This window comes from Pelobates fuscus, chromosome 1, assembly GCF_036172605.1.
Source record: "Pelobates fuscus isolate aPelFus1 chromosome 1, aPelFus1.pri, whole genome shotgun sequence".
NCBI lineage: Eukaryota > Metazoa > Chordata > Amphibia > Anura > Pelobatidae > Pelobates > Pelobates fuscus.
The window spans coordinates 27,332,970-27,345,263 of NC_086317.1; the positions used below are offsets into that span (position 1 = coordinate 27,332,970).

Consider the following 12,294-nt stretch of genomic DNA (forward strand, 5'->3'; position numbering starts at 1 on the left):
ATAATGACATGTCTTTTAGCCTTAGAGATAAATTATAATCTACTCCCTCCCCACCCCACAAGTAAAATCATTTCCTCGAGTCAAAACAAATCTGAATCTTCCGATAGGGCACGGAAAATAACAGATGGTTGGTCTTTTTATATTTTTTTAATTCATACATTTTTTTATTTTAAGTATATTATATATGGTATACTTTATAAACAATGTGTGAATTCATTTTAAGTCTGTTATTAGACGAAACAGTCCTTATATTAAATACAAGACAGTGTAGGACCCCTTTAGGCTCTTTAAAGCAAAGTAATAACACTGTAAAACGTGCAGTGTTATTATAGTATTAAGACATTAACACGATGACAAAACAATAAATCCACAGGACAAAACCATTAAACAAGCACCAAATGGATTAGGACCAGAAATCTATATATACACCAATATATATAGGGTCACGTTGGGAAAATTTAGACAGGCAGAATTCGGAATCACAAACTGATCTGAACACAGGGCTGCCATCGGAGCGGTACAGCCAATACAGCTGTACGGGGCCTGTGCCCTAGAAAGGACACCCTCTTTAATTTCTTTTTGGTTTTATATATCAGGACATAATACCAATCATCTGTTCCTTAACTGGTCTTACAAATACAACGTCAGATGGACAACACATGACGTGTTACATCGTGTCATGATTTATGGAACAAAAACAATTCCAAAATGGAGAAGCCATGTATGAAAAACTAAGTACACCTTGTGATTATATAGATTGTAGAACCATATTTAGCAGCAATAACTTGAAGTCATTGATTTGTGTATGACTTTACCAGTCTCTCTCACATCATTGTGGAGGATTTTGGCTCACTCTCCATCACAATGTTGCTTCAGTTCAGTAGCTAGTATATGCGTATGCACAACTCTCTTAACCCCGAAATGACCGTCAACGTACTAGTACGTCCGCGGCAAATTTGAGCGCTACACTTACCTGGACCAGTGATTCGTGTCGATCCCAGTCGGGGGGGTATTTCCCGAGACCCCAGCAGTACCCCCACAGCAGCTCTGGCCCTCCAAGACCATGTGATCACCAGGATCTCATGGCCGCTATAGAAGCTGCCTACAGGGGGACTGTCTGAGCTGTCAGGCAGTCCCCCAAGCACCGAAAAAGTAAAAAAAAAAAAAAAAAAAAAATCAAATAAATATATTGTCCATATATTATATATGTATAATATATTGTAAAATAATTCAAGCATTTTATAATATATTATACATATATAATGCATATATATATATATATATATATATCTCAAAACGCACTTATAATGTAATCATATAAATGCATTATATGTATTATATATTATAAAATGCTTGAATTATTTTATAATATATTATACATATATAGGAAATAAAAGTGTATGTATGTTCAAGTCCTAGATACATTCCTAACCACCATTCCAGGGTCCCCAATCCAACTTCTGCTCACATTACATGGTAAGGTTCTTACTACCAGTAAATTCATGCTTTATGTAAGAGTATTGCTTACCAAGTTAGGTCTTAATCCATCTCACTACTCAGGACACTTCTTTCGCATTGGAGCAGCCACCACTGCTTCCAGCAGAAACATACCGGTTCATATTATCAAAACGTTGGGGCGGTGGAACTCATCAGCCTATACCAGATACATTCCTCATCCAATACAAGAAATACGTGAAGCATTCTGTAATCTGAATATGTGATATATCATATGTGACTGTACTTGTAGGCTGAATAAAATCTTACATGGTATACTCTTTTTGCCCTCTTTATTACAGGCCTACCGCATCGTCGGTTTCGGCACACCACAACCGACTGTTCATATTTACTATGTTATCATAAGGTATAAGTTACATAAGCTGCATGCTGTCATTACGGCTTTCTATGCCCTGAACACAAATATATATATATATATATATATATATATATATATATATTACAGTGTTTTGGAAAGGTTTTATGGTGTTTTGGAAAGTTATGGGGTTAAATATGCGGCTTGTCAATTAAATTCTCTGGACTGTCTGCCTGGGTTGTCAGACAGGTCCCTCAAATTATAATTAATAGAAATCAAATAATAATGTAAAATTAATAGTTAACTATATACATACACACACATAATCAAATAATTATGTAAAATTAATAGTTAAATATATATGTAGAATGTGTGTGTATATATATACACACACACACACACACACATATATATAAATATAAAAATAAATCATTTATATTATATATATATATATATATATATATATATATATATATGTGTATGAATATATACACACACATTCTACATACATATTTAACTATTAATTTTACATAATTATTTGATATTATTAATTATAATTTGAGGGACCTGTCTGACAATCCAGGCAGAGAGTCCAGAGAATTTAATTGGCAAGCCGCATATTTAACCCCATAACTTTCCAATACACCATAAAACCTTTACATGGGGGGTATTGTTATACTCAAGCGACTTAGTTGAACACAAGTATGAGTATTTTAAAAAGTAAAACTTATCACGACAATGATTTTACCAGTAAAAGTGCAGTTTTTATTTAAAAAAAAAACTGCAAAAAACAAATAAAAACACTAACTTTGGCCAGCATTTGTGACTAAGTGGCTACTACAAAAGACTGGACATACCCCATTTTGAATACCCTGGGTTGTCTACATTTGCAAATAGTATGTCATGATGGGGTTAATTCACATTTCAGGGCTCCCATATGGTCTCAAAAGGCAACATAGACCCAGCAAACCAATCTGGCAAACTGAATTGAGCAAGTCTTATATTGACCCTGTAACTTTCCAAAACGCCATAAAACCTGTACATGGGGGGTATTGTTATACTCGGGAGACTTTGCTGAACACAAGCATGTTGAAAAAAATTGATTTTTTTTTTGCATTTTTCACACACAAACGGCACTTTCACTGATGATATCATTGTTGTGATACGTTATACTGTTTTGAAACACTATTTGTGTTCAGTGAATTCTCCCGTGTATAACAGTACCCCCCATGTACAGGATTTATAGTGTTTTTGAAAGTTACAGGGTCAAATATAAGGCTTAATTTTCTGTTCTTTCACATTGAAATTTGACAGATTGGTTATGTTGCATTTGAGAGCATATGGTAGGCCAGGAATTACCCCCATGATGGCATACCATTTGCATAAGAAGACAACCTGAGGTATTGCAGATAGGGTATGTTCAGTCTTTTTTAGTAGCCACTTAGTCACAAACACTGGCCAAAGTTAGCATTCATAATAGTTTTTTGCATTTTTAACACACAAATATAAATGCTAACTTTGGCCAGTGTTTGTGACTAAGTGGCTACTAAAAAAGACTGGACATACCTCATAGTGAATACCATTGTTGTCTACTTTAAAAAAATATGAACATGTGAGGTGTGATTCAGAGATTTATGACAGATAACAGTGTTACAATGTCACTATTGATACATTTTAAAAATATATATTTTGAAACAGCAATGTCCTACTTGTACTTATAGCCCTATAACTTGCAAAAAAAGCTAAGAACATGTTAACATTGGGTATTTCTAAACTCAGGACAACATTTAGAAATTATTTAGCATGGGTGTTTTTTGCGGTTGTAGATGCGTAACAGATTTTGGGGGTCAAAGTTAGAAAAAGTGTTTTTATTTATTTTTTCATCATATTTTATATTTTTTTATAGTAAATTATATGATATGATGAAAACAATGGTATCTTTAAAAAGACCATTTAATGGCGAGAAAAACGGTATATAATATGTGTGGGTACAGTAAATGAGTAAGAGGACAATTACAGCTAAACACAAACACCGCAGAAATGTAAAAACAGCCCTGGTCCCAAACCAGAAAATTGAAAAATGGGTAAGGTTCCAACAAAGAAAAAAATTGCCTAATGGCATAGAAGTCCCTCTTGTGGCTATCCACTAGAGGTTGAGTTAACTGCAATAATTAGCTTTGCAGGGTTAAGGGACCTGGGACACTGCACCCAGACCACTTCAATGAGCTGAAGTGGTGTGGGTGTCTATAGTGTTTCTTTAAAGCGGTGTTCTCCAACCCAGTCCTCATGAGTCACCAACAGTCCATGACTTATGTATTTCCCTGTTTTATTCCAATGGAGATACTGACAAAATCTGGACTGTTGGTGGTCCATGAGGACTGGGTTGGAGAACACTGCTTTAAAGAACTGAAAGTGGGACAGTAACCCCTACCCCTTTAGATCTGTGCACCACTTTTTAGAACAGAACACTTTGATAAATCTCGCTCAGTGTTTGCTCGTCCTCCTCCAATGGAATGTGTGCGTTAGTTGTGCCAGGACTGAGATGGACTTTGATGACAATTGTTAAATATTTAATATACAGTCAAACGATAACGGAACTTCTAATAAACAAAACCCCAAAAAACATTAAACACAGGTTAATCAGTTATCCAGTGATGCAGTTTCCAGATCCGTTGTATAACATGTTTGCAGTTAGCTTCATTAATGAAAGGACCTAATCACAATTTATTTGACAGTTCAGATGATTTTAATGCAAGGACACAGGTGAGCACTGACTGTGTTACATACAATGAGCTAGACAGATAACACACACCAGCTGTACTGATTAGGATGCTGTGCAGACAGGTGGTTTTAATTACACTGATAACACTGATAAATCATGCTAATGAAATGTTTGCGTTAGTGCTTGTATATACCGCCTAGAATAGTGCTGTCATTTTGCTATTTTTTTGTAACAAGATTTTATTACCTTCCAGTTACTTTGCTATTTAAACTTCTTTGCAGTTCTTTGATAAAGCGTGTCATCTTTTTGGGCGTTTATTCAGTAGATTCTGAAATAGAGCAAATTGAATTGCAAATGTAAAATGGAACAAACCCCTTCACTACCAAGCACATTGTTATTGAGAAAATATTAGCAGAACAGGTATTTGAAGCAAGGGATGCATAGCTAGCATGTAAACAGAGCACAGCATCAATTCTGTTATAGATTGTTTTGCAGACAAACTTAAAATACATATAATTTACACGCTTTTATTTTCACTTATTCGTTCATCCTCTATAAAAAATATTTGAGAAGTGAAATGCTTTAGACAGTATACAGTGCCCGTTATCTTGTAATATTTCACTCAGGGTCTGAAATGTTAGTCTAAACCCCCACAAAAATCTTTTTTTTTCTCACATACAGTACACACGTACAAACAGCGCTAGTTTGGCCCACTGGGGTATCAGAACATTTCCAGGTGGGTAACACCACCAGGGGCCAGGCATTCAGCCCTAATACCATTTAAATAATTTCCCCCCCTCTAACTGTGACCGTCCGTGGGAAATAAAGGAACACTAAAGTGTCTGGGATACAATCACGCAATCCTGGCACAGTAAGTGTGAAAACACCATTTAGATGGTGTTGCCCTGCTAACATTCCACCTCATTGGCTGAGATCATCAAATTTGATGATCTCAGCCAATCCAATGCTTTCCCATAGGAGGTTATTGCACATGGTGTGGCTGCAATAAGGCTGCTTGCAGCCAGTACACTGGCAAAGTTAGCAGCTGGCTAGAGATGTGATGGAGTCCTTTGTCTCGTTTAACACCTTCACTACCAAGTGAAATATTTCTTCCAGAGATAGAAAGTAACAGTGATAGAACATGTATGAATGTGCAACTAACACCTGGAGTTATAGTTAAATGGACACTAAAACCAATACTTACTGTACATAATGTAGTGATTTTGGTGGATAGATGCCGTCTCTTTTGTCTTGCAATGTTTAAGTCTATGAGAAACATTGAACTGATGGTTCGTATGCACCATAGGTCGCTATCTTCGCAATCTAAGAAGCACTAACATTAAAATATATATTAGAGGGTGCTTTTAAGTAAATTGATAAGAGGGAAATCGATTTCCTATTAGTGTTATATGTGAGATATTGCCAATCAGTGGCTAATAGCCACCATTTTCAAAGGAACACTCCATGCACCATAACCACTACAGCTTGTTGTAGTGGTTATAGTACTATGTCTGCCTGGCACCCCTCCTATTGTAAGGAGTCAAACTGCATGAGGCATTATATTGTGAACAATGTCCGAGTTATGGAGTCCGAATGGCCCCACATGTTTAGTACGAGGCCATACAGACATCACCGCGATTCTCTGTATTTTCTACTTACATAATATGTGCTGTCACAGATAGAACAAAAAATATCCACTCTCTCCCGTCCCTCTCTTCCCAATTGGCTGGTCATGTCATATTGTTTTTAACATGTGTAAACCATTTTACTATTGGTGCAAGTCAGGAGATATGATCAGGGACGGTAATTTTGATAATAAAATATATAAATATAAAAATAGCTTTTTTTTAATATTATATAAATTAGTATTTAAAACCTGACTGGTTTTAAACACATTCATACGACTTATTTTCACATTATTAACATTATTTATGTTTTAAAAGAACCTTGGCCCTGGGTCGAAGTGTGCCGTTAAGAGCCAGTTTATTAAGGGTTAATTATTCGTTGTAATTGTATCCAGTAACAATAGGGAACCTGAGTAGATTATCATTTTTGATGCGGTTTGCTGCTTGACAGGCCAAGGTAATCAGATTAATATCAATGGCTGTCTGAGTGCCACCTAGAGAGCACCGTGTAAAGATAAGAGTTGTAAACTCCTGGATAAACAGATTCCATTGTTTAACTGTATTGTAATGATGTGTACAATTCTAAGAGATCAAGTGGCAGCCAGTGTAATGGACACAGAGATGAACCAGTCCCCGGGCCATGAAATGATATTGGAGCAATTCTAGGGATGTCCATGGCCCAATTCCTCTGTCTTCCACTGGTATGTAGCCTCTAAAAAGCACCCTAAATACCACTGTGTTACCAAAAAGAACTCGGTGGCTCTAGTGGTAGGGAAGAAATCTGCTACTGCATTCTGATAAACACAAATAATAGTACCAAGTAAATATAAATGTTCGCATTGGGTGGCTGTACGTTCCTTGTAGAAGCCTAGGGAGGCATGCTATTGGACCAGTTACCAAGGGGGTCTTGTGTGATTGACCCCTCTAAAAATGGACTGGGTTCTTTGTAAGTAGCCCCTTCTGTCCATCCTGTGCTGATGGGGGTGAGGGTAATGACACCTGGCAGGAGTTGTCTCAGTGGTTCCATCTATTGGGTCGAGGAATAAAAAGGCTTTTGATAGCTACAATAATCTAGCAAACATATAAAAACATATAGCAAATATATATATATAGGGGCCACATTATGCCCAATTCCCAGGCACCAAGTCACAAGGGGCAGGGGATCTCCAAAGTCCCTATTCCTAACATCATGCCCTCTCCTCTACTAGAGAACCCAAGGAAGTCCCTAGACATCTACCCAATGCATCTTCACACTGCCTTTTCAGACCCCAAATTAACTTACCATATAACTTCTTACATAATTACACCTCTTACATGAACTTTAACAGGATTGGTACACTTCCTCTGAAACCTTGGTAAAAATTCCTAACGAGAATATCCACCATTGCTGGAGCATTAAAACACCATCTCCTGTTTTGTTGAAAATTCACATTTTAGTAAATAACCCCAAATGTTCTTGTTTCTCCTCCTCCAATGTAGTGAGAGTGCTCGCTCTGAAAGGACTGAACTGGATCGTGACGTTAATTGATTCATATCTCAAATACAATTCATAGAAAAGGGAACATAGCATAAAAAAGATTAACACAAATAGAGGGAGATTTCAATGTTATATTCAATGGTGTAATTCCCAGAGAAGTGATGTGTCCCCTTTAATTAATTATTCCTGGCCATAAACTGCATTTTTTTTTTTACTTGTAATATATACAGATTGGCGGTAGTTCTAATGCTGCCAGAGTTCTAGAATCCTCTAATTAACATGTAATCAAACAATTAACACTTCTCCCCCGAGAGCAGAGCCTATAGACATGCGAAGTGTCTACATGTTTGGAGATTCTGTACACACTGACATTAATAGCTATTTAGGGACTATGCACAGATCACTATACACTTGCTAAGTGAGCCCTTAGAATGTGAATTGTCCTCCTTCTACACAGGATGTATCAAACACTTGTGACTGGTTAGCAAATCTCTGTTTAAACACTTGTCCTCACTATTTATTGTGTACATTCTAATCAGTGCTTTGATGTGATTGCAGCTAGCTGGTGGAATATTCACTTTTACAGCCCTCACAGCCAGATTTGCTCCCATTGTTGTCTGCTATTCGATTGATCTATCGTGATAGCCTGACTTGGTTATTGTAATAGATTGTGCAAAGTATCAGATAAACTAGATAAAACAATAAAAATAAATAAAGATAAAAAAACTATAACTACAATAAATGTTGATTGTATAATGCAGCAGGAAATCTGATTAAGAATGTCGATGTGACGTTTTCTATAATATTATTATTACTGGTGTTTATAAAGTGCCAACATATCCCACAGTGCTGTACAGTTGGGGAAAAAAGACAGTACAGAAAAGAGATAAAATTCAAAGACTAGAGCACCTTGTTCGAGAGCGGAGATCTAACATTTAGTTAAAAACTAGAGAGTTCAGAGGTTAGTGCTCTGTCAAAGATATGGCAGGTACCATTTAAAACTGCAGGTGGGGTTCGTGGGAGGGTAAATTTATCCTTTTAGCTGTCCAGGTTAAGATAAGTACCATTGAGTTGGGTAATAATGAAATATTTGGCTGCAGCATGCATCTAAAACGGGTTTCCCTGTGACTTAAAGGGTTACCTCAAGCATCATGGTAAAACTTTAGTGATTGAAGTGGTCATGGTGCCTGGAGTTTATATGTGCAGCTTTTTGATTTGAAACGCGGCACATACAGAGATTAACCCCTTAGCTGCCTAAGGTGTGACCCCCACCTCTCGCAGCCTCATAGAGGTGTCATCAACCAACCTGGAGTTACAACTCGCCAGTCGTTGGTAAAGATCGGTCAGCTGACTCTCTCATCCAATGAACGTTTACACGTAGCTGTCTGTTACTCTGCAGCTTTGTACCTCCAGGGAGCATCAGAGCCCAGACAAGGGGAATAAACGGCTGCATTAGCATGAAACGAGCTTTCCGAGCACAGCAGAGGCTGGCACGCTCATTATACCTGGTTTTACATTGTGAGTCTCTTAGTGACTCAGCTGAATAAGGGAAAATTCACTGACTGCAAGCTGAACACGTTAAAAAACGGCAAGAGATTTGTGATTAGAATCTCAGTCATATCACTGATAATGCAACAAAGAATGATTTCCAAATAATTACTAAGTGCACGTTGCTAAAGGGCGCATGTCATCTTTTCTGGATTGTGTCATTTTCATGAACCCAATGGATGATGAGTAAAACATTTTTTTTAAAAGAATATTTCCATAATCAATCAGCGTCATTTACTAAACTAAGAACTAGGAGAAAGTTCACAAGGATATTGCATAATTTAAGGAAAAGTTACCAAATAGGAAAAGCCCCTGTGATCTGTTAATTTCCCAGTCCCATTAAGGCCATTAGGGTTATTCTATAAAGCAGGGGTGCTTAAAAGGTAGATCCCGAAGAACTACAACTCCCATGGTGCTTTACATACCGTTAGAATTCATTCAGAATGGCAAAGCATCATGGAAGCTGTAGTTTTAAACATCTGGGGATCTACCTTTTGGGCACCCCTGCTCTAAAATGAGAATTGAAAGTATATTTAAATTCAAGGCCAGAGGAGCGGAATTAAAAGCACAGCAGACTTAGAGGACGTTTCCAGTTGAGCTAGTTTGAACTTAAATCTGAAATTAACTTAAATTAAATTAAATTAAGAATTCTCACTTAATTAAATAAACGTGGATTTGATGTTACTATTCCACACACAGAAGGCTACCGTGAGTTTGTTCCCGTATGACCGGTCTAGGTCAGCCTTGCTTAGATACATAAATATTCTGAAGCTGATTAAAAAAAAAAAAGTCTTTGAAATGCTTAAACCACTGATAGTTCTCATTATTACAAGGTATTGTCATCACTTAAGGACGCTATAAACACCAAAACCACATTGGCTTTATGTATAGATCATGCCCCTGCCGTCTCATTGCTCAGTTTTCTGCCATTTAGGAGTTAAATCAGTTTATGGGAATTATTCACTAAACTTGGTTTTGTGGATAATTGAAAATAGAACTGCGAATTTAACAAGGAATATTTTTTATTATATCATTTTGCACTTTAAAGCTGGAACTCTGGGAATTCAAAAACCACATATTTGCCTGTGATTTTCTTGTAGACACCAGAAAATGTTTCAACCTTGTGTTCAACATTGTTCTGTTGTGCTTTTTCCAAATGGACCTTGATAAGCCAGCTGCCGTCCAATTTTACACAGATTCTCTTGCCCACAATTAGTGATGTCCCGAACAGTTCGCTGGGAACCGTTCGCCGGCGAACATAGCATGTTCGCGGTTGCGAACACGCGCGATGTTCGGTCCGCCCCCTATTCGTCATCATTGAGTAAACTTTGACCCTGTACCTCACAGTCAGCAGACACATTCCAGCCAATCAGCAGCAGACCCTCCCTCCCAGACTCTCCCACCTCCATGACGAATAGGGGGCGGACCGAACATCGCGCGTGTTCGCGACCGCGAACACGCTATGTTCGCCGGCAAACGGTTCCCGGCGAACTGTTCGGGACATCACTACCCACAATTTCACTTGGGACCACCAGATCTTCTAAGATGGCATCATGTACAGCAGTCAAGTTGCGACTTCTGGGGCGCTTCTGCTTGTTTTTCGTGCAACTTTTTCTGGTTGGCTTGGGCAGAATACTTCTCTGAGCAATGAAGACCACGTGTTTGCCACTGAACTTCTTTTCCAGCTCACGCACCAGTCTCACTTGAATCTTCTGAAAAGACTTCAGCTGAAGCAGTGGAACAAAGATGATAATGGCTTTTCTTCAACCACCAACTTCAATTTCCTTTGCTGCTGTGATGTTTAGTACCCTTAATTGAGCTTTAAGGTCAGAGTTTATCTCCAACTCCAAGAGAGCCTGGGAGATGCCAACTCAAACTTGTCAGGCTTTTCGCCATTAAGATTCATGGTTTTGGCGCTTGTACTGAACATGGGCTTTCGTCCTCTCTCAGTGATGGCCTAGGAAGAGCAGAATTGCGAATTTAAGGTCAAACTAGCCAAACATTTACCGGCCAAGACACAAGTCACCAGTCTTGTGTGACATTTAATTTTCTCTCAGTTCTCACAATTGCCCAACAGAATGGCTCTGTCGCCTGTTTTTAGGTGTGCTCACCGTATGGGCAGCTCTGAATGACTCTTGGACATCCTGGCACCCAGGTATGCATGCAGTTGGAATGACAATCCCAAAGAAGTATGAGAAGGTCCACCCAACCATCGAACACAACCACTCTCCATCTCTTGGTATTCCGACCTGACAAACTTGGTCTAAAACCTCTTATATAGATAGTTTCCTATTGTGGCCACCCGCAAATCCCTTATCAGTCCTCCTTAATTCCCACATAACCGAATAAACCTGATATGAGTTTTCTTTTTTCAAGATGTTCTACAATTTTACAACTTTCTTGGACTAAATATGGATTTAGATTTACATTCCTAAAGGGACGCTGTGGGCAACATGGCCTCTTCAAATAATTGTATTGGCATGGGGTCCTGCATCAATTTGACACATTTCACTTAACATCTAGCAGGGACCCTAGCAGCCTGCATCCTGACCCCAGATTATGTTATGGCGAAGGTATTCTCCATCTCTAACTAAGGCCATATAAGCACATACCAGAGATTGCTGATGCTCTTACACTATCACTGCCATCACTCTTGGCATGGCATAACGCAGAGCATAACTCCGCTTTTGTCATCATTTAGGGCCAGCTACAGGCTGCCACAAATTCAGCATCCCTGAAAAACAGTGACATAGACATAAACATAGAATGTGACGGCAGATAAGAACCATTCGTCCCATCTAGTCTGCCCAATTTTCTAAATACTTTCATTAGTCCCTGGCCTTATCTTATAGTTAGGACAGCCTTATGCCTATCCCACGCATGCTTTAACTCCTTTACTATGTTAACCTCTACCACTTCAGCTGGAAGGCTATTCCATGCATCCACTACCCTCTCAGTAAAGTAATACTTCCTGATATTATTTTTAAACCTTTGTCCCTCTAATTTAAAGGGAAACTCCAGTGCCAGAAAAACGATCCGTTTTTCTGGCACTGGAAGGTCCCTCTCCCTCCCACCCCCCAATCCCCGGTTACTGAAGGGGTGAAAACCCCTT

General features: G+C 38.3%; 1 pseudogene; it reads right to left on the reverse strand.

Moving 5' to 3' along the window:
* Positions 1-10,186: 10,186 nt before the first annotated feature.
* LOC134586677 (small ribosomal subunit protein eS7-like) lies at positions 10,187-11,129 on the reverse strand (annotated as a pseudogene).
* Positions 11,130-12,294: the final 1,165 nt, after the last annotated feature.